This window comes from Mugil cephalus, chromosome 16 (assembly GCF_022458985.1).
Source record: "Mugil cephalus isolate CIBA_MC_2020 chromosome 16, CIBA_Mcephalus_1.1, whole genome shotgun sequence".
NCBI classification, from domain to species: Eukaryota; Metazoa; Chordata; class Actinopteri; order Mugiliformes; family Mugilidae; genus Mugil; species Mugil cephalus.
In genome coordinates, this window is record NC_061785.1 from 19871222 (window position 1) to 19890518 (window position 19297).

At 42.0% G+C, this 19297-nt stretch overlaps 1 protein-coding gene across 1 annotated transcript in view; it reads right to left on the reverse strand.

The window, feature by feature from the left end:
* Positions 1–19297, reverse strand: part of LOC125022019 (integrin alpha-M-like) — a 108050-nt gene that overhangs the window by 42684 nt on the left and 46069 nt on the right.

Genomic DNA, 19297 nt, shown 5'->3' on the forward strand with positions numbered 1-19297 from the left:
TGCCGAGCTTTACTGGAACCATGATCACCTCTGTGATAATTCAGCACCCTGTTTACATTTGTGACTCTGAGTAAAGACCAGCTTTAAGTCTAAAAATATGAGCAAATAAATTCATAAATAATACTGAGAGGAATTATTTGAAGTAATAATTTACCTTGATTGAACTGGCTTGTCTTGTTCTCCAAAATTAATCTTTCCAAAGGAGAAATTGTTGTAGCTGAGGGGAGCTAAATAAACATTTTGAATTATAGGTATTCTAATTTAAAATGATCACTCTTGTTATTTATATATATATAAGTATGTTTCAACTAAAACATCACAAAACCTTTCAATTGTCAACATAGATGCTGTTACTTTACATCATCTCTTTCATTTTGTTAGTGATAGCTTGATACTGGAGCGCACTTTCATTCACACTTACAGGGTGATGAGCTATTATTGAATATCTGTATTTTTTTATATATAAAGTAGTATTCATTTAATATGGACACTCCATAGAATAAAAAGTAAACTCGACATAATGGTACTGGTGGCATTTGCCTGTGATAAAGAGCTTCCTGTCAAGTTCACTGGTGATTCAATCCCATAGGAGACGATGAAGAAGAGAGCCTTAAAAAAAAACCTTGTGAAGGAGAGAAAATCAAACCACTCCTCTTTGGCTCGAGAAGAAATCTTTATGTATAACAAACAAACTTAGAGTTGCCCTTGAAAAATGGCTTGTCAATTCGTTTGCAATCTGTCTTTCCCCGCTTTAATACATCTTCACTGTCCAAGGAGTAACACTCAATTCTTTCCCTGTATTAAAAAAAAAGCAACTGGCGTGTTGGCTCAGAAGAGCATCTGATCAGAGACTTTTGTGAAAAATAGGGTGTGTAACGATCATCCACTCACTCGATGAATTGATTAATTTTCCTAACGATCCAACTACATCGATCTGTTGCTCAAGCATGGTTGGCTGTCTGGACAGCATACTTCGATCTAATATCGATTTAGAAGTTTAATCGATCGATTGTATCGATAATAGGAAAAAAAAATAACGCATTGTCTAAGAACGTCAGAGGATCCATTTTGAGTATTTACTTGAGAAACACAAACTGGACAAACAAAATTTGCAAATTAGTTTTATATACCGAAAACAATGTTATACATTTATTAGCTTTCGGCTAACATATACAGTAGATTAAGAACCCCAAAGAGTAGATACTGTGCAAGATAGTTATCTGTTGGCGGCCCGCCACTCCTAAATGAATGTAGAGGAAACACTGAGTAGGTATTTATTCCCCTCACACTGGTTTAATTTTTAGCTAAGAAGTTACTGAATCAATTTCTAGTCTACGAATCATTTTGGATTGTTTCGTTCTAAATGTACTAAAATCGTCCTTGAATCGTATTGGCCATCACGAATCATGAATCGAATTGTTAAAACGAATCGTTACACCCCTAGTGAAAAAGGTTTGCCCCTGAGCCTTACCTGAAGACCTGTGAACTTCCTGTAAGAGAGCCCAGCTGGGTATGTGAGAGTAACGCGGCTGCCGTAGGAGTTTTCTCCTCTGTTCTCCACTGATTCGGTGACATCAGAAGCTCATCAATGCCACTTTAACAATGAGGATTGGAATATGTGGGGGGACAAGACTCCAAACTAGAGAGCTTCCACATTACACTACTGATCACAATCCAGTCACTGTAATAATACATTGTTTTGTTGGATTAATGTGCTGCCTATTAAACTGGTTTGATATCTTATATATGTCAGATAGGTCGAAATTTGTGCACTCATACAAAGGGTGTCTGGAGTTTCACAGGGCACTCTTTTAGGACCAGTACTTTTTCAAATGTATACATGTTTTCTTTGGATAATATGATTATGAAACACTGCATGTATTTCTCTCACTATTACACTCAATAATATTTATCTATGAAGCCAGCGTTAATGAAATCTGCCATGCTCCAAGTGTGCCTGGAAGAACAAGGTTTGGATTTCTTTCAACTTGTTTACTTCTAAACTCAGGTTAATTAAAGTAATTTTATTTTGTTCAATGCAAGCTCAGAGATTAATTTTATAATTTACAAAGGTTTGGATTTATTAATATGTATTAACTTGGCCTCTAGTACTACCTTGAGGAAATCTTTGGTTGCTTTGACTGGGTTGATGGATCCTTTAATGTGATACCTTTTTCTGAACATAAAAACCTGAACTACCTTTTTTCACCTTTTCAACACTGCCAAACATACGATTTCAAGGTGAGCTAAAAGTACAAATTGTACATGCTCTAGTGGTACGTTGATAATGAAGTACTATAATTAATTATTAGAGGTTCTAAATTGCTCTCCAAAAAGGCACCAAGTTTTATTCGAAACTGCTGCCACTAGAAGTTTTCTCAAATTGTTAGCTTCTCTTCCTTGGCTCCATCTCCTTAACCATACAAGGCCATTGAATACAAGGCCAGAGCCCCATCGTGATCTTAAGGCCTGTTGGATCTTATGCCTCCGGTATGTTGCTGCTTATCAGGCCCTACGGTTGCTGGCTTCCCATCATGCATGTATGCGAGACTGCTGTTGTAGTGTGTACTCACCTGGTAAAGTTTGAAATTCCTGTTTCAAGTCATCCACACATTGGTGTCAGTGCCACAGTGATCTCAAACCCCTATCTGTGAAAAGAGTGGAGTGGAGTATTGTATTTTACCAGAAAGAAACAAATTAAATCAAAGTCTGCTCTTTGTGAGATATCTGGACTATGGTTTAGGAGAAGCTCCTCCACATATAACATGCGAAATGGCAATAATGTCAGCAACGAGAATATGAATGCATAATAAGTACTGGCAAAACGCAAATATGTTTTTTCTTTACTTACATAAAGTTTGTGCTTTGAAATTGACTTTACTGAATGATGGGAATGTAGTTTGGGCCTGCTGCGCAAGACTTGGGTTTGAGCCCTAGAAGATGACGGCTAAACCTTCAAATGGTGAATCTTAACTCATTGCTAAGTGGACTGACAACATCTTCTGCACATGCCTGCAGGAAAAAGGACACTATTATGAAGTTTTTTTGACAAGGTTGTGAGAATCATTTCGATTGAAGTGTTAGTTAGAGGACTCTTTAAAAAACAAAATGAGTGTATCAGAGTCTTATGATTTACCTGAATGAAGAATTCAAGGTGCTGCATTTTTCCTATTTAAGGAACAGTAATTGTCTCGGTCGACTCTCGTTGTTTATCAGTGATATTAAGCTCGATTCTTTGGGGCCTTGCGAGTGGCATCAGTGTGAAAGTTATGTTTTGATTGTTGCTTGAGATGGAATAGATCAGAGTTACATTTGATTGGTACACTGAACAAACATACCAAAGAATGGACAGACGGTGTACGTTTTAATAGGACGCAACAGGTTCGGCCGTTTGTCACCTGAGGAACCTGTAGATTCTGATTTGAGACTGTCATAGTTAAGCAGATTGTGCTGTGTTCTGCAGTGCTACTGAGCAGTCTACATTTTGGAGTAGGGATTATCTTTGGCTCGAATGACACAGTAGCTTCACCATGAGATAGGTTTGATCTGGAAATGAGTGAAGAAAAAACATGTGAAACAGATTTGTTTTTTTTAGGTGTTATATAAAAAAAAGAAAAAGAAATAATATAAAACTGGCATTAGAGTCACGACTAACCAACCTTTGCTTTGGTCTTCACGAATTTCCAAAAGACACTGACAAAAACAATACATCTGGAGCCTTTGTTTATGATGGATGTTGCCACTGTTGGATATCACCATTGGTTTTGTAGACTACAGTTCTGACATTTGATTTGAGTTTGACATTTTTGGTCAAATAATATATTACACTGTCATACTGTCAGTATTTATACAAAGTGGTGCGGGGTCTGTGGATGCTGAGGTGCATGTGCCCAGAGGTCACCAACTATCTTGCAGAGTCGATGGCGTACAGACCTCAAATCTTCATGATGATAGATTAAGTCAAGAACAGTGCGTAGAGAACAATTCTAGAATGGGCGTCCATGGCCCAGCAGCAGCATCCAAAGGCCATACATCACCATGTGTCCCACATTCATTGGCTTCACTTTCAAGACTGGTGGTTAAATCCAATTTTTATGCACAATATGTGGGTGTACAGGTAGGTTACAAATGACCACAAATGGTTTTGTTACCACTTGGACAAAACCAGTGCTCTTGATGTCGGTGTCCTTGGGACATACCTGAGTAAGACAACTGTGCCCATGATCCCAATGTTACGTCTGGCAGTTGTATCTCCACTTGGTCTATAAAGGACTCCTGATCTGATCGACAATGGCGAAAACTTCAGTCCTGACTTGACTTCGAGAGCAGTTATTCTCTGTGTAAATGGAGACAGTTTGAATTTCTCAAATTATACAGACTTTAAATGCTAGTGGCAAACAGACCCCAGATGGCGAATGTGTTTAATGTCTCCGAGAATTCTCTATTGCTGCTCACCTTGTGAGTAAATGGGATTGTACTTGGTCTTCTTTCCGCGTGGAATATGTAGAGGCTGCCTTGGCCATCATTCTCCAAGTGCTCCAAAATGCTAATTCGTGATCCCGTCTGTATTTAAAACAGGCAGCACTAGCAAGAGAAGACCAAACCTTCCTTTGCTGGAATTCGAGCCCTCTTAATACTAATGGTGAGGTCAAAGCGTCCACTCTACTGTCTGTTGAAAGCATAAGGATGAAAGTGAATGTTAACACGTTTATTAAAAAGTTGAAAAATAGATGAATTGTGTCATTAGGAAAAACAATAATGTCATTTTACCCAAATACTTCAACTGGACACATAAAACTCTTCCCTCTCTCTCGGATTCCATATGCATTGGGGCGGACGGATATGGGAGGATGAGGTCAGTATATGGGATCTGCTCATGCTCATGACTAACCTCATGCCCAAAGTATTCACCAGATTGCTGAAACGGTGCAAAATGCATGATGTAGCACAATTTGATATTGTTCTGTCTTTCAGGGCCGTAGGGCTTACAAATAAATACATAACCTGCTGTGGATATGGTATCAATCATTTTATTATTGTGTTCATGCTTTCATCAACAAACCATCACAATTCCTCTGTGGCTGATATCGTGGAGCCACTCACAATTGTCAATGTGCACTTGTAGTTTTAGGCAACCTGCCATAGGATTACCTAGAATTCAAAACAATTCAAGCAAGGTCATCATTAAAATTATCAAATATCCAAGTTTAGTAGTGTGTGTATATTCCTAGTTGGGGAGGAGACTTCTGTGTCATCACATTAACATGCAAAAACAAAACAACGTGACTTGTATTAAACATGTTGTTATTCAACTTCTTATTTCTCATTTGACATATTTCTGTCAATTTCCTGTTCTGACAAATGTGTTGCTCGTCAACCTTTCACACAGCAGCTCATGCACTGTGCATAATGCTGTCACAGTAGGTTTTTTGTTTAACAGGTGTGTGTGTAGTTTATTGTTGGTTGTAATATTATTACCAAGGTAACTGGTCAGGCTGTAGAAAAGCTGGCTCAAAGGAATCGGTCTTGAGAGGTCTGAGGATCCAGTACGTGAGGTTTTTACGTATCCTCCCCTCACTGCGTTTGCACCAACAACTTGCCAACTGAATTCCCTGCAATGTAGACGAAGAGTAATGAGTTAAAAGTGTTTTGCATTATATTTGAGGGAAAACATAATAACCCACCTCTCAGTTGCTATGTCTCTAGCAGCTAGAGAAGCTAATCTACCTACTGTATGATTATATAATATATTTAGAATAGAGAATTAGAAAGTCTTCAGCATTAGGGTAAAAGAACGCCAAGGGTCAACACACACCACCCCATCCGTAAGTGTTAATAAAGTCTTGGACATTGCTGTTGGTGTGGTCGATCTGGACTGTGAATGTTCAAGGCTTGGATTGACAACACAGTTGAAATCTCCTCCTAGTATAAGATGATGAGTATCTAAATTTGGCAGATGGGAAAATAACGTGGACATTAAAATCTGGGGTGTCCAGTTAGGTGCATACACGCTGACTAACACAACAGGAGTTTGATAAAGAATACAAAAAACTATAATGTAACGACCACCAGGATCAGAATATATATGACCAGGGACAAACTTAATTAGTTTATGTATTAATATGGCTGTGCCTCTGGATTTACTGTTGAAATTGGAATAAAACATCTGTCCAAACCATGGTTTACGGAGCCTAGTGTGGTCAACTGTACGCAGGTGAGTCTCCTGCAAAAGAGCAATATCAGTGGAGAGATACTTGAAAGTGAAAAAGACTCTGGAAGGCTTACACTGCCCCCCAAACACAGCATATTCCAAGTAATAATATGATTTTTATGTCTGGCTATTCCCCCTGGCATTACAGAGGCATTTGCCATTTTTGATAGATAGAGAGAGAGAAAAAATAAAAAAATTGAAACAAACACCGGACAAGACGCAAAGCCCCCACCCACCCCACTACCCACATATAACTTACATCTGTTGAGAAATACAGTAATAGATGTCTGATGCCTGCTCGAATGAAACCGACGAGCTGCCAGAGTAGTGTAACTGTAGAGTAACTGTAGTGTTAACTGCTCTTAACATTGTATTTTTTATACCCTGAATTGTACAGTCAACCAAGAGGGGAGAGAGAAAGCAGCCTGAGAAATGCATCGCAACCGCAAACTTTAAAGAGGCTATACTCAGTAACAAAACAATGCACAGGTGCCTGCACAGTTTGTGGCTTTATTGCAGATAGACTGTAAATTATAAAGTGCCATTGCATAGCCCCAAGCCTACAGCAACGCTTACACATAAAGCCAAAAACGGTTAGGACTACTGCTACTGTCATAACGAAAAGAATGAACGTAACTTTAACAGCAGGCCAACAAAAGTCTGATAACATATTGTATCTAATACCTTAGCCAACATATTGTATCTAATACCTTAGCCATAATAGCACCACTGAATGTATTTTTTACTCCATCGTTATAGCCTCTAGGCTGGAAAGATCTGCCGGTAGAAAGTCTCCGCGGCCTCGGGAGAGTTGAAGATGTGCTCCCTGTTGTTGTGGGTGACTCGGAGGCGCACTGGGTACAGCACACCAAACTTCACTCCCCGCTGGTAGAGAAACCCCTTGACCGGGTTAAATGCTGCTCGCCTCCTCACCACCGCTGCGCTGACATCCTCATAGATTTGATTCTGTGGCCGTTGTAAGAAGAGTCCTTATGTGACTTTGCCCACCTCAGAACAGCCTCTTTCTCCATGTAACGATGAAACCTGGCAATAACAGGACGTGGTGATCATCCAGTCGGGGTTTCGGCCGCAGGCTGCGGTGTGCGCGATCCAGCTCAGGCGGTCCAGAGAGCAGGTCCCCCAGTAGATCAGCAAACAGCTTGGCCATAAAGACCCTAGCCTATCTTTTCCCTCCACGTTCTCTGGGAGTCCCAGTACACGGACATTTTGGCGTGTTGAGCGGGACTCCAGGTCCTCCACTTTCGCCGTGAGCTCCGTATTCTCTTTCACCACCGATCACAGGTCAGACTGGAGCCCGCACTCATCCAGTCCTAGTTGCGTTATCCTGTCGCTGTGGTCGGATAAGCTAGTCTCCATCTCTCTGATAGTAGAAGTTTGTGCCACCAGCTCAGCTGAAACGATTCGACTGACAACTGGAAAGGTTCCAGGGAGCTATTTAGTAGAGCTGTGAGTTCATACTCCTTCTCATCTTTTCAAGTTCTAGGACAAGTGTCCCCTTCTTTAAATTTGGTCCCAAAAGGAAATCTTCCCCATGTTGCTAAAAGGTTTTAAGCCCCCTTTCTTTTTTTTCAGTTTTACCCCCCAAATTTTAAACCCACTTTACTCATTCTGCCTCGGGATTTTTTGTTAAGCGTAGTAACCGGTTTCGGGGTTTAAAGCATTTGTGACAATGAAAGGAAATTTTTATGAAAAAAACTAAACAGAAAAGGTGCGGGGTTTCGGACACCCTGTTCTAATTCCCCACATGGCGAAACCCCGGGAATCCCCAGTGAAGTTTTTTTAAAACTTCAAAATTTTAAAAAATTTTTCATTCCTTTTTTTTAAATTAATTATATATTTTTTAAAAAACTTTTGTCATCAGTAACTTTTAAAAATTTAAATTGATTTTAGGGCCCAAAAAAAACACATTTTTCCAAAGGGGTCCGAGGACCTTTCAGCCCAAACTCCCCACATTCCCTCTGAAATCCCCCAAGTGGACATTTGTTGTAAAACTGAAAAAAAGTTCCTCCAAACCCTTTTGGGAGGATATTCATTTAAAAAAAAATTTTTGTTTCTCAGATGGAGGGCTTTTGAAGGGGACCCAAAAGGGGGAATCCTAAACTAAAAGCATTTCCCCCCTCATTTTTTAAACTGGACCAAACGTGTAACAGTGAATTTGAATTGTGTGTTTTCCTGAAAACCATTTTCCATGTGGGGCACCACTCCTTTTGTACACCAGGTTTGTTGGGGGGTCAAGATGCTCCAGCGGGAAAGTTGGCCTTTGGAAAATTAGTCTGCAGAAGATTTGGGGGGCCAGGGTTTGTGGCGGCTCCCCCTTAAACCCCAAGGTGGGAAAAATTTCTGCGCTCCACGGGCTTCTCCATGGGGCAATTTAAAATGTGTTTAAACAAAAGTATTTGGGACCCAGAATTTCATTGTAATTAGGGGGACACTTCTCTCATTGTAAAAAAAAGGTTTTTTTTTGTCTTTTCTCCCCCCAGTGCAAGTAGGGCTGGTTTTGGAGCGTTTCTCGGGGGTCTTCAGAGCCTACAGGGTGAAAACCCCAAAACCCCAATTTTTCCAGAATTTTTTTCCAAACAATCATTTTGCACCCCGAAATTGCCCACTAAAAACAGCGACAACGCTTTTCCCTCTGCTCAACCCCCTCCTCCCCCGCCCAGCTTCACGGACTAAAAATCCGCCCCTGGGTGTCTGCAGCGAGGGCAGTGTGTTAAACCCAACGGAAACTGATAGCGGGGTTTCACTGGCTGGGGTGCAGTCCGGGAGGGAGGTGGGGCCCTGGGGTTTTTGATCTTTCTTTTGGGTTTTGGGGTCACTTTTTCGGGGCCCTGTAACTGTCCCTACATGTGAAAAATTTTCCCCCATTTTTTTTCCTCCTCCTTAGTTTTTTTACCTTCCCCTCAAACTCTCCAAGAAGGGGAGGAAACCCGTTGTGGGAAACAACAGTGTGACTGTCGGGAAAGGGTTTGGTGGGCACAGTCCCCCGAAAACATAAATCTTTGCTGGTGTTCGGGCAGGGGGCCCCAAAAAACCCCCTGTCAGGTGGGGCTTTATGTAAAGGCCCGCTCCCGGGTTTAAATGTGGTTTTGGGGGGGGGAAAATTTCACCCTTTTGCTTTTTCCATCTTTTCGGGGGGACTCTGGGGGCCCAAATTTGGGTGAGTAAGCGGGGCTCAATCTGGGTCCAGTCTGGTGTTGTCATTTTTGGGGTTTTTGGGCTTTTTCTGGGCCCCCGGTCTGCCAGGGGGTCTACTCCAGAGTGCCCGGGGTTCCCAAATGGGGGATCAACCCCACATCAGCTCATAAGCCATTTCTTTGTTTTTGGTTTGTCCGGGTTCAAAACCTTCTTCAAACCAAAACCTAAAAATAACATCCACAACATCTTTGTTTTTGGGTTCCTAAACGTATTCCCCCGGGAAAATTTGCCCCTTGCCCCTAAATTTCCCCAAATTTGTTTAGCGAACCCCCCCCTCTGCTGGAAGAAGTTGATCCCCTTTATCCTACAAGACAAAAAAACCATTTTTAAAACAAAAAACCAACCTTTTTCCTTATTAGAAAACACACAGAAAATTTTTTAAACCAAACCTCTGAACATGAGCTGTACTAAATGCAAATAATAAAAATTTTTAAGTCATAAAACCCCCACTGATGGCTCTTATTTCAAAATACCCCCACGGGATGGCTCTGGGTGTCGGGAAACAACAGCAACTCCAGACCCTTCCCTTTTGGCAGCCGTTTTTTGGGTGGCGGGTTTGGGGGAAAAAGGGGAACCCCAAAGAAGAGGAAATTAATATTAAGCTTTTTGGGTTTTGTTGAAAGGTTTGCTCTTATAGCAAGTGCAATGACAGCCTCAATTGATAACCCACAAAAACTTGTTTTTTTGTAAATTCTTTTTGGTTTTTCATTTTAAAAACCCAAAATCCTCCCCTTCGGGACCTAGAAACTAAAGGGGCCCAAGCTGTGGGAATGTTTGGTTTCACAAAACATCTGCATAACACCATGGACCTTCGGAGGTTGAAGATAAAATCCCATCTTTCAGTTTTCTAAAACCCTTTTTTGGGGCCCTTTGGATTTTCAAACTCTTTGGTGTTTTTTTTAAGGGGTTTTTTGGGGGGGGGTCGGGGGGGCCCCTTTTCTGTGCAAGCCCGACACATTTTTGGTTCCAGGTAGCTGCTGTAACAATGAGTGGGGAGTAAATCGGCCCCGTGCAGTTTGTCCATTTTTTTTCAAGCCCTTCAAGATTTGGTCATTCATTGAAAAGTCAGTGGGGGATTCCCTTTTTCCTGCGCGGGTTTAACAGAAGTTTCACCACGTTTTTATTGTCTCTTTTTCCTGTTTTTCCCATTTCCCCCCAAAACCCTCAATGTCTCTTTTTGTCTGTGTCGATGTAGGCAGTTGAACCCCCCATTTATTTTGACAGGGGTTGTAAAAAGGAAAAATCCCGGTAACCTCTGATTTTTTATCTTACAACGAATTTGAAAACAAATCTTAACATGAGGTATTTCCGAAAATTTTTACTTTTATAACAGTTTAAAACAATAAAGAGCATTTTGTTCTTAAAAAAAAGGAAATTTTTTTTTAAAGAATCCAGTTTTAATCAGGGAAAGTTTTAAATTATTTATTCACTGCTGTTTCCAAATGTCGACAAATTTTTATTGGAAATTTGTCATTTTATATTTAAAAAATACTGATCAATTTATACAATAAATTTTCCTTTTATTTCATTTTAGGGGAAATTTTTACACCATTTCACAAAGCAATTGAAAAATAAATTTAAACAGTAGTTTCCCAGCTGTTAAGCTGTTTTTTAAAGGGTTTTTTTAAAAAGACATTATTTAATGGGAAAAAGGGTTTTCTTGTAAAGAAGTTTTTAAATTCTACACAAATTTTAATTTCCCAAATATTTGGGAAAAAAATAGATACAAAAAAGGGTTTTTTTGGTCAGAGTCCCTTTTTAAGCCTTTTCCAGTTTTAAAATGAGGTTTCAAAATGTGTAAAAAAGGAACTCCCAAAGCTCCTGTCGCATTGACCACATAGTTAAAAATCCCTCACTAGAACCCCTTATAGCCGCTATGGGTTTTAAAAACCAGCCTTGGAAATTGGGAAATTAAAGCAAAATTTTAACCCTTTCATGAGCGTGACCCTATAAAAAGAACCAGTAAGGGCTAAAGATTGATAAGTTGTATCTGAAACTTTTTTTTTCCTGCTCTGGGTATTTCATAGATTATTTCATATTTCGAAATAAGAAAATACTCAGATTAAAGGGAAGGGCATTTACGTGGTTTTCCAAAAAAACGGGTTGGGGGGCCAAACCCCAAAAGAATGAGGACTAAGGGGGGTGAAATTTCTGCCCCAAAAAACCCAAACATTTTTCAAGTACGAATGAAAAAAAAAAAAAACACTGTTTGCCTGGTTTTCAGGCTTGGGGTTTGACCAACAATTCCCCTGTTTTTGTCAAACCCTTTTTTTTTTTATCATTGAGGGGTATGAAGAAAGAAAAGACTCACACATCAATTTGTTTTCCATCATAGAGGACTGTCTGAAAAAAGCAAAGGAAAAAATTTCTGAAAACATTCTTAAAATACTCAAAACCCCATTTGACGTTTTCAAATTGCTATAGGTTTGGGCCCTTTAGCGTCCCTCCACAAAAGCTTGTGTCTAAAAAAACTGCTGGGCACAGATATTTTAAAATTTTTTCTATTTTGTTTAGGCTGCATTTCATCCCCCAGGAACCTTTCCCCTCCTTTTGCACTTTCCAAATTTTCATTCCCGATTGTATTTTTTCAAAAAAAATCCAGCCCTTTAAAAATATAAAGGGGGCAAAAAAAAAATTAACCATTGGCATTGTTTTATTGGGAGTATTTAAAAAAATTTGTACCAAAAAAAAAAGAGAGGGGGAAAATACTTGGAAAACATATTTAAAAATTTCAAAACATTTCACTCTTACTGGGTGCATTTTCCCGTAATGCTCAGTCCCGTTTTTAAAATTTGTAAGCCCCGTGTCATACCTTATACAGGCCCCGGGTGTGAGTAAAAAACTAGGGAAAACCAACCCTCCCCGCGATCCTCCGACAATCCCCTTTGGTGAAATCTGGTTCCCGGTACAATTTTTATTTTGCCCCAACCTGAGATGTACGGGACAGAAAGTGGGTCAGTTTCAAGCTTTTTATGCCTCAAATAACACGAATGGATTTAAAAATTTGGGATCCCCTTCTTAACGGGGGGGTTTTTGTTAGATCTCGTGAAAAGGGAAAATGTACTGGTTTCTGTCCCTACTCCAGGTTCGCCGTGGGTGGGCAAGAGGGGAAATTTTTGCCGATTTTTAAGTCCAATCTGAAAAATTAAAAAAAAAAAAAATGTTTTTAAAAGACAAAATATTAAAGCGAAAACCCCGTGTGGGACTTACTGTCCCAATATACACCCAAAATTTCCTGCTCGATCCCACTTTTTGAGCTAAAATTGGGGAGAGATATTGTAGGTCGCACTTTTCCCCTCTTCCCAGAAAATTATTGCACCCGAACACTGAAAACCAGGGTACAGAGCAGTCCTGCAGGGGGGTTTAAGGAAAAAAAACAAATTTTAAAAATGTATTTTGGGATAAATACAAAAACCCTTTTTTAAAAAAAAATTTTATTAGATCCAAAAATTTTTAAAAAGGGAAAAAAGTATCCCGCAAATCACCACTGACTTTGTTTTTGTTCTGAGCAACAAAAATCTCGGACAGCAAAGGGTGTTCAAACCCTTTACCTCTTTTACAGTTTTTGCCCATTGAAAAAGGGAAAAACCAATGTAGTATTTTTGTTTAACAGAGACCAAAGGGTTTTGGTCCTCATTTTTTTTTGCTATCCATGCCCTCTTCGGGCTACATCTTAGAAAATTTCTGGGGGCCCATCGCTAATGTTTTTGGCAGGGATTAACCCGAGACTCTTTAAATCCACCCAGATGTCTTTGGCCCCCGAGCTTTACTGGAAACCCCCATCCCCCACTGTGAAATTTCAGCACCCCGTTTACATTTGTGACCTGAGAAAAGCCCCAAACTTTTAATCCCAAATATGACAAAAAACATCAAAATAATACTGAGAGGGAAATTTTTTTGAAGTAAAAATTTACCTTGATTGGGCTGCTTTTACTTGTTTCCCAAAATTTCCCCTTTCCAAAAGAAAATTGTTTTTTTAGCTGAGGGAGGGTAAATAAACATTTTCCAATTATCAGGATTCAATTTAAAATGACACTTTGTTAAAATATATATATATTTGTATTTTTTTCAACCCAAAACCCTCACAAACCTTTCAATTTTTAAAAAAAAAGATCTGTACTTTACATCAATCTCTTTCATTTTGTAGAATCGCTTGAAAGGGGGGCGCACCTCATTCCCCCTAAAAAGGGGAGAAGAGCAATTAAAAAAAACAGTATTTATTAATTTAAAAAATGTAAAACAAATTTTAAAATGACACCTTCCCTAAATAAAAAATCGGGCAAGTGGTAAACCCGGTGGCATTTTGGGTGTATAAAGGCTTCCCGTCAAGTTCCAACCCGGTGATTCCAATCCCATAGGGGCATGAAGAGGGGCCTAAAAAAAAACCCTTTTTGAAAAGGGCAGAAATCAAACCACCTCCCCCCTTTTGGCTCTGAGAAGGGAAAACCTTTTGTTAAAAATCAAACCCCTTTGAGTTTTTTCCCTTTTAAAATGGGCCCCGTCAATCAGCAATCTGCTTTCCCCGGGTTTTAAAAAACATCTTCACTGTCCCAAAGGGGTTACCAAATCAATTCTTTTTTCCCCCGTAAATTTAAAAAAAAAAAAAAACAAAAAAAAAAAAGGGAAAAGACCCTGTGGTTTAAAAGAAAAATTTTGTCAGAGACAATTGTGAAAAAAAGGTTTTTTGACCCTTTCCCCTTTCCTGAAGAAACCCTTTAACTTCCCCGTAAGAAAAGCCCCGCTGGGGAATTTTGAGAGTAACGGGCTGTGTAGGAGTTTTCCCCCCCTATTCTCCACTGACAAAGGTTACAACCAGAAGCTCTCAAAGCCCACCCTTTAAAAAAATTTGGGGCGAATATGAAGACAGACTCAAAAATAGAAACTTCACATTCAAACAAACGATCACAAAACCCGTCACGTAATAAAACAATTTTTTTGTCTGGGTTTAAATGTACGCCGTTAAACTGGTTTTTAAACTTTTTATATATGTCGAAAGGTCAAAAATTTGTCCACTCATACAAAGGGGTTTTCATGGAGTTTGTTGTCATGGAGTTTTTACGGGGGGACTCTGTTAAAGGAAACCCGTACTTTTCCCAAAAATTTTATGTTTTCTTGGAAAATATCATTGGAAAAACTGCATGAATTTCCTTTTTACTAATCCTCAATAATATTTATTTTATGAAGCCAAGGTTTTTTGGGAAAACTGCCAAGTCCAAGGTATCCCCGGGAAAACACAAAGGGGGGGATTCTTTTAATTTTTACTTCTTTTTTTTTTTTTTTTTTTTTTTTTTTGTTTTGTCTGCATTTGTCTGCATAGTTGAACACCACAGGGTGTCAACATTATATGAGTTTGATGCAGTTATATTCTTGCAGCTGAAAGCTTTATTACTTCAGTGCGTGAGTGTGACCATCACCAGCCCTCCCTGAGAACTGTCCTGTTGATCTTTATTGAGTGTAGTGACCTTGTGTGGCAGGGAGGGCAGTGCTACACCTCAGTGGATAGAGGGGGGGAACAAAGGAAAGAAAAGATGTAGAAGGATGGACAGTGGAGGAGATACATGTGGTGCTAGTAGGAACTAGTGGAGTGCAGGGTTCTGTGCTTCCCAAGTCACCTCACTCAAGTATGACTGGGTACAGTCATCTCTGGAGAGATGAGAGAGTCCAGGGGGGGTAAGGGTGTCCAATGGAAGGAGAGAAGTCTGCCATAGGGCACGTAGTGATAAAGTGAAAACAATAATCCAGCCCTTAATAGCCGGGACTCATCAATTCTTTTTGATGTGATCCAGCACGGGCTGGCAGGTGACAACACACATGCATGTGGGCATTCCCTAAATATGAGTGAGACCATTACCAGGGCCCAGAGTCAGGTCAGAAGCCCCAGCGCCCGAGAACCTCCACCCCAGTGTGGGGCGCATGGGTGACAGGACCAGAGAACCACCGTAGCCACGGGGCAAGCCACACCCCAGCGCAGATGGCGAGCGATGACCAACACCCCCAGACCGACCAAGCGAGCACAAGTCGGTGCAGGCCAGAGTAGCCCCCCATACCCCCCACACCCCCCAGCCACCGCAGCCCGTCCACCCACCGCCGCCAACACCCCCCCCAAAGACCCCACCCCCCGCCCGCAGGGCAGCCATGGACACCTCTCCAGCCGAGAGGACTCCCCAGGAGCCCAGCAAAGCCCCGCAGACGGGCACCTGCCCAGCGCCCAACCAGGGGCAGGCCATCCGAGCAGGGGGGCCAGGGAGCCGGCCCCATGCCCCTGGCGCACTCGGGCCAGGGAGACCACGGGAAGAGAGAACCCCCACCCGCCAGGGAGAGACCCCAGCCCCCCATCGAAGGGAGAGGGGAAGCACCAAGCCACCACCCGAACCAGTCGATACCGGAACAACCGGGTACCCAAGGAAGCCGCCACGAACCCGTCGCCACGCAGCACCAGGAGACAAAGCCAGGCCAAGAGGACACCAAGAGGAACCTAGGTAGATACCCCTACCAACGGCCGTGGGGCCACAGACCGCCAGCCCAAGATCCCCCTGCTAGCGGAGGACCAGGCCCCCCAAGCCGTGCCAATGGATAATGAAAAGTGACAGTGTCCCTATTACTGTGCTTCCTCAGTCCCTGATGAGGAAGCAAGCCCCTACACCGTGACCCTGTGACCCTGGATGTGGTGTGGTGCATTAAGACAGGGGGCAAACAGGAGGGTCAGGTGGGTCAGAGGACTGCAGCACACTACTGTCCTGCAGCCTGCCCTGACCCTGACCGATCCTGGGTGGACCCCTAAGGTGAGGTGCATTAAAAACTTGGGATGGGTGTGTGTGGTGTATCTAGCCTTGGTTGTAATGGGCGACATAGTGTATGGTGGAGTGTGAGGTGAGTGCAATTTAGGAGGCAGGCAAGTGAGGGCCAAGTCCCCGGCAGCAGGGCCAAGGCGCAACAGCTGCCCATGGGACCCACAGACGGGGCGAGGGCCCCCAGGACTCAGGAAGTCCCCCGACCAGACCCCGCCCTCAGCCCAGAACAGCAACCAGGATGCGACAGACCCCCAGGAAACCCGGAAGAACCAACACCGACCAGCCGAGCAATGGCATCAGCTACCCCCCCATCCACCCCCCGGGGTGGCAGGGGTGCCCCAAAGGCGGACGGAGACCCCACCCCCCACAGCCCCCCCAGCCCCAGCGCGACGGAGCAACCGGACACGCCCAGGGTGGTACTCAGGCAGCCCCCCACACCCTCAGGCTCCGACCCCAAGGCGCCGGGCGTGGCCCCGACCGACGGGGCCCCCCGGACCCCAGGAAGGCCCCCCACGACCAGCGAGGGCCCAGCCACCAGCGGAAGGAAGGAGAGGCCGGAGGAGGAGCCGGGCGAAGGGAGGAGGGCGCTGCAGAGGGGAGGGAGAGGAGGGGACAGGGAGCCCGCCAGCCCAGACCGCCAAGGCCCACCAGGAGATCCAGGGAGAGTCGGCCACCGATACACCACGACCCCAGGAAAGTGAGCAAGCGCCGAAGCCACAGGGAACCCCAGGCAAGTCTCAATCGCCACCCCACGTGGGGGAGAGGGAGGCCAGCCGGGTAAACCGCTCAGGGCCGGAAGTCAACCCAGGGGTGAGAAGGAGTAGGGCACCCCTAATGCATGCTCAAGGTGTTGTGGTCCGGGGATCCTCCTTAGTGAACCTGGATGAAGAGGGCAATAAAATCTTTTCCATAACGACATTCATCACTGTAAGAGAAATATTATTATAGCATTACAGTAAGTGGAACAGAAGTGGCAAAAGCTAGCAGGCAAAGTCTAGATGTAAATTAAGGTTGAGGGAGTCGCAGAATACAGACCATTTTTTGGCAAACAGAGTCAACTGATTTTTTCGGGAAGCAGATATTTTCTCCAATGATATATAATCGGAAAGAAGGTTCAACCACTGGGAAATGTTTAGTGACTGTTTGTTCTTCCAGTTCATAAGGATTGTTTTCTTGGCGATGGTGAGAGCTACAAGGACAGATTGTGATAGATGGTGAGGAAGACTGATTGTTTCCAGGTCACCAATGAGGCACAAGTTAGGGGTTTATGGGATTCTGCAGTCCAAAATTAAGGCGAGTTTCTGTGTTACAAGTGACCAGAAGTGCTGTACCGGAGAACAGAGCCAGAGAGCGTGGAAATAAGAATCTGAATAGTTTTGGGTGCATTGCGTACATTTGTCGGATTGGGAGAAGCCCATTCTATACATCTTGTATTGAGTTGTGTGTGATCTGTGGAGTACTTTAAACTGGATCAGCTGTAAATTCGAGTTTTTGGTCATTTTAAATATATTTTGGCAGATCTGAGTCCAGAAATCAAAGTCTGTAGACAGGGAAAGATCGGCTTCCCATTTTGATATTGGTACATGTATTAAATGTGTGGTTGATAGCAGCTTATATATTAAAGAGAGGGTTTTCTTCTTTTTCGGTGTGAGTTTTTTAATGTTGGTGACGAATTGTGGTGGCTGTATGCAGTTCTGGAGCACTGGGATTTTCTTTCTGATTGTCTTGGTCACCTGTAGGTATTGGAGGAAGTTTCCATTTCTTATTTCAAACGTATCAAATAAATCTCTGTGATTCATAAGTAAGTTCCCCTGGAAGAGGTGATGGAGGTGGGTTATTCCTTTATGCTTCCAAGTGCTGAGGTGAAGAGGGACTTTGTTATTCACAAAGTCAGGGTTGTGCCAAATTGGGGAGAACTTTCTACACAACTGATCACAATCCAGTCACTGTAATAAAATATTGTTTTGTCTGGATTAAATGTACTGCCATTAAACTGGTTTGAATCTTATATATATGTCAGATAGGTCGAAATTTGTCCACTCATACAAAGAGTTGTCATGGAGTTTCACAGGGCACTCTGTTAGGACCAGTACTTTTCAAATTATATATGTTTTCTGTGGAAAATATCATTAGGAAGCACTGCATGAATTTCCTCTACTATACACTCAATAATATTTATCTATGAAGCCAGGTTAATGAAATCTGCCAAGCTCCAAGTGTGCCTGGAAGACACAAAGGTTTGGATTCTTTCAACTTTTTACTTCTAAACTCAGGTAAAACTAAAGTAATTTTATTTTGATCAAAGCAACTCAGAGATTAATTTTATAATTACAAAGGTTTATAATTTATTAATATAGTATTACCTTGGCCTCTAGTACTACTGTGAGGAATCTTTGGGTTGCTTTTGACTGGATGGATCCTTTAATGTGAACATAAAACCTAATCTACCTTTTTTCACATTTTCAACACTGTCAAACATCCGATTACAAGTGAAAACTAAAAGTAAAAATTGTACTTGTCTGTGTTATGTCTATAATGTAGTACTGTAATTAATTATTAGCAGGTCTAATAGCTCTCCAAAAAGCACCAAGATTATCCGAACTGCTGCCACAAAAATTTTTCTCAAATTTAGCTTCTCTTCCTTGGCTCCGTCTCCTTAACATACAAGCCATTGAAGGCCAAGCCCCATCGTATCTTAAAGGCCTGTTAGTATCATATGCCTCCGGTATGTTGCTGCTTTAGGCCTAGGTTGCTGGCTTCCCATCATGCATGTAAGCGAAGACTGTGTTGTAGCGTGTCCTCACCTGGTAAAGTTGAAATCCAGTTTCAAGTCATCCACACATTGGTTGTCAGTGCCACAGTTGATCTCAAACCCTAACTGTGAAAGAGAGTGGGGTAGTAAATTGTATTTTACCAGAAACAACAAATTAAATCAAAGTTTGTGATGATATCTGGACATGGTCTAGGAGAGCTCTCCACATAGTAACATGTGAAATGGTCAATAATGTAGCAACAATGAAATGAATGCATAAAAAGTAGTGGCAAAAGCAAATATGTTTTTCTTAACTACATAAATACT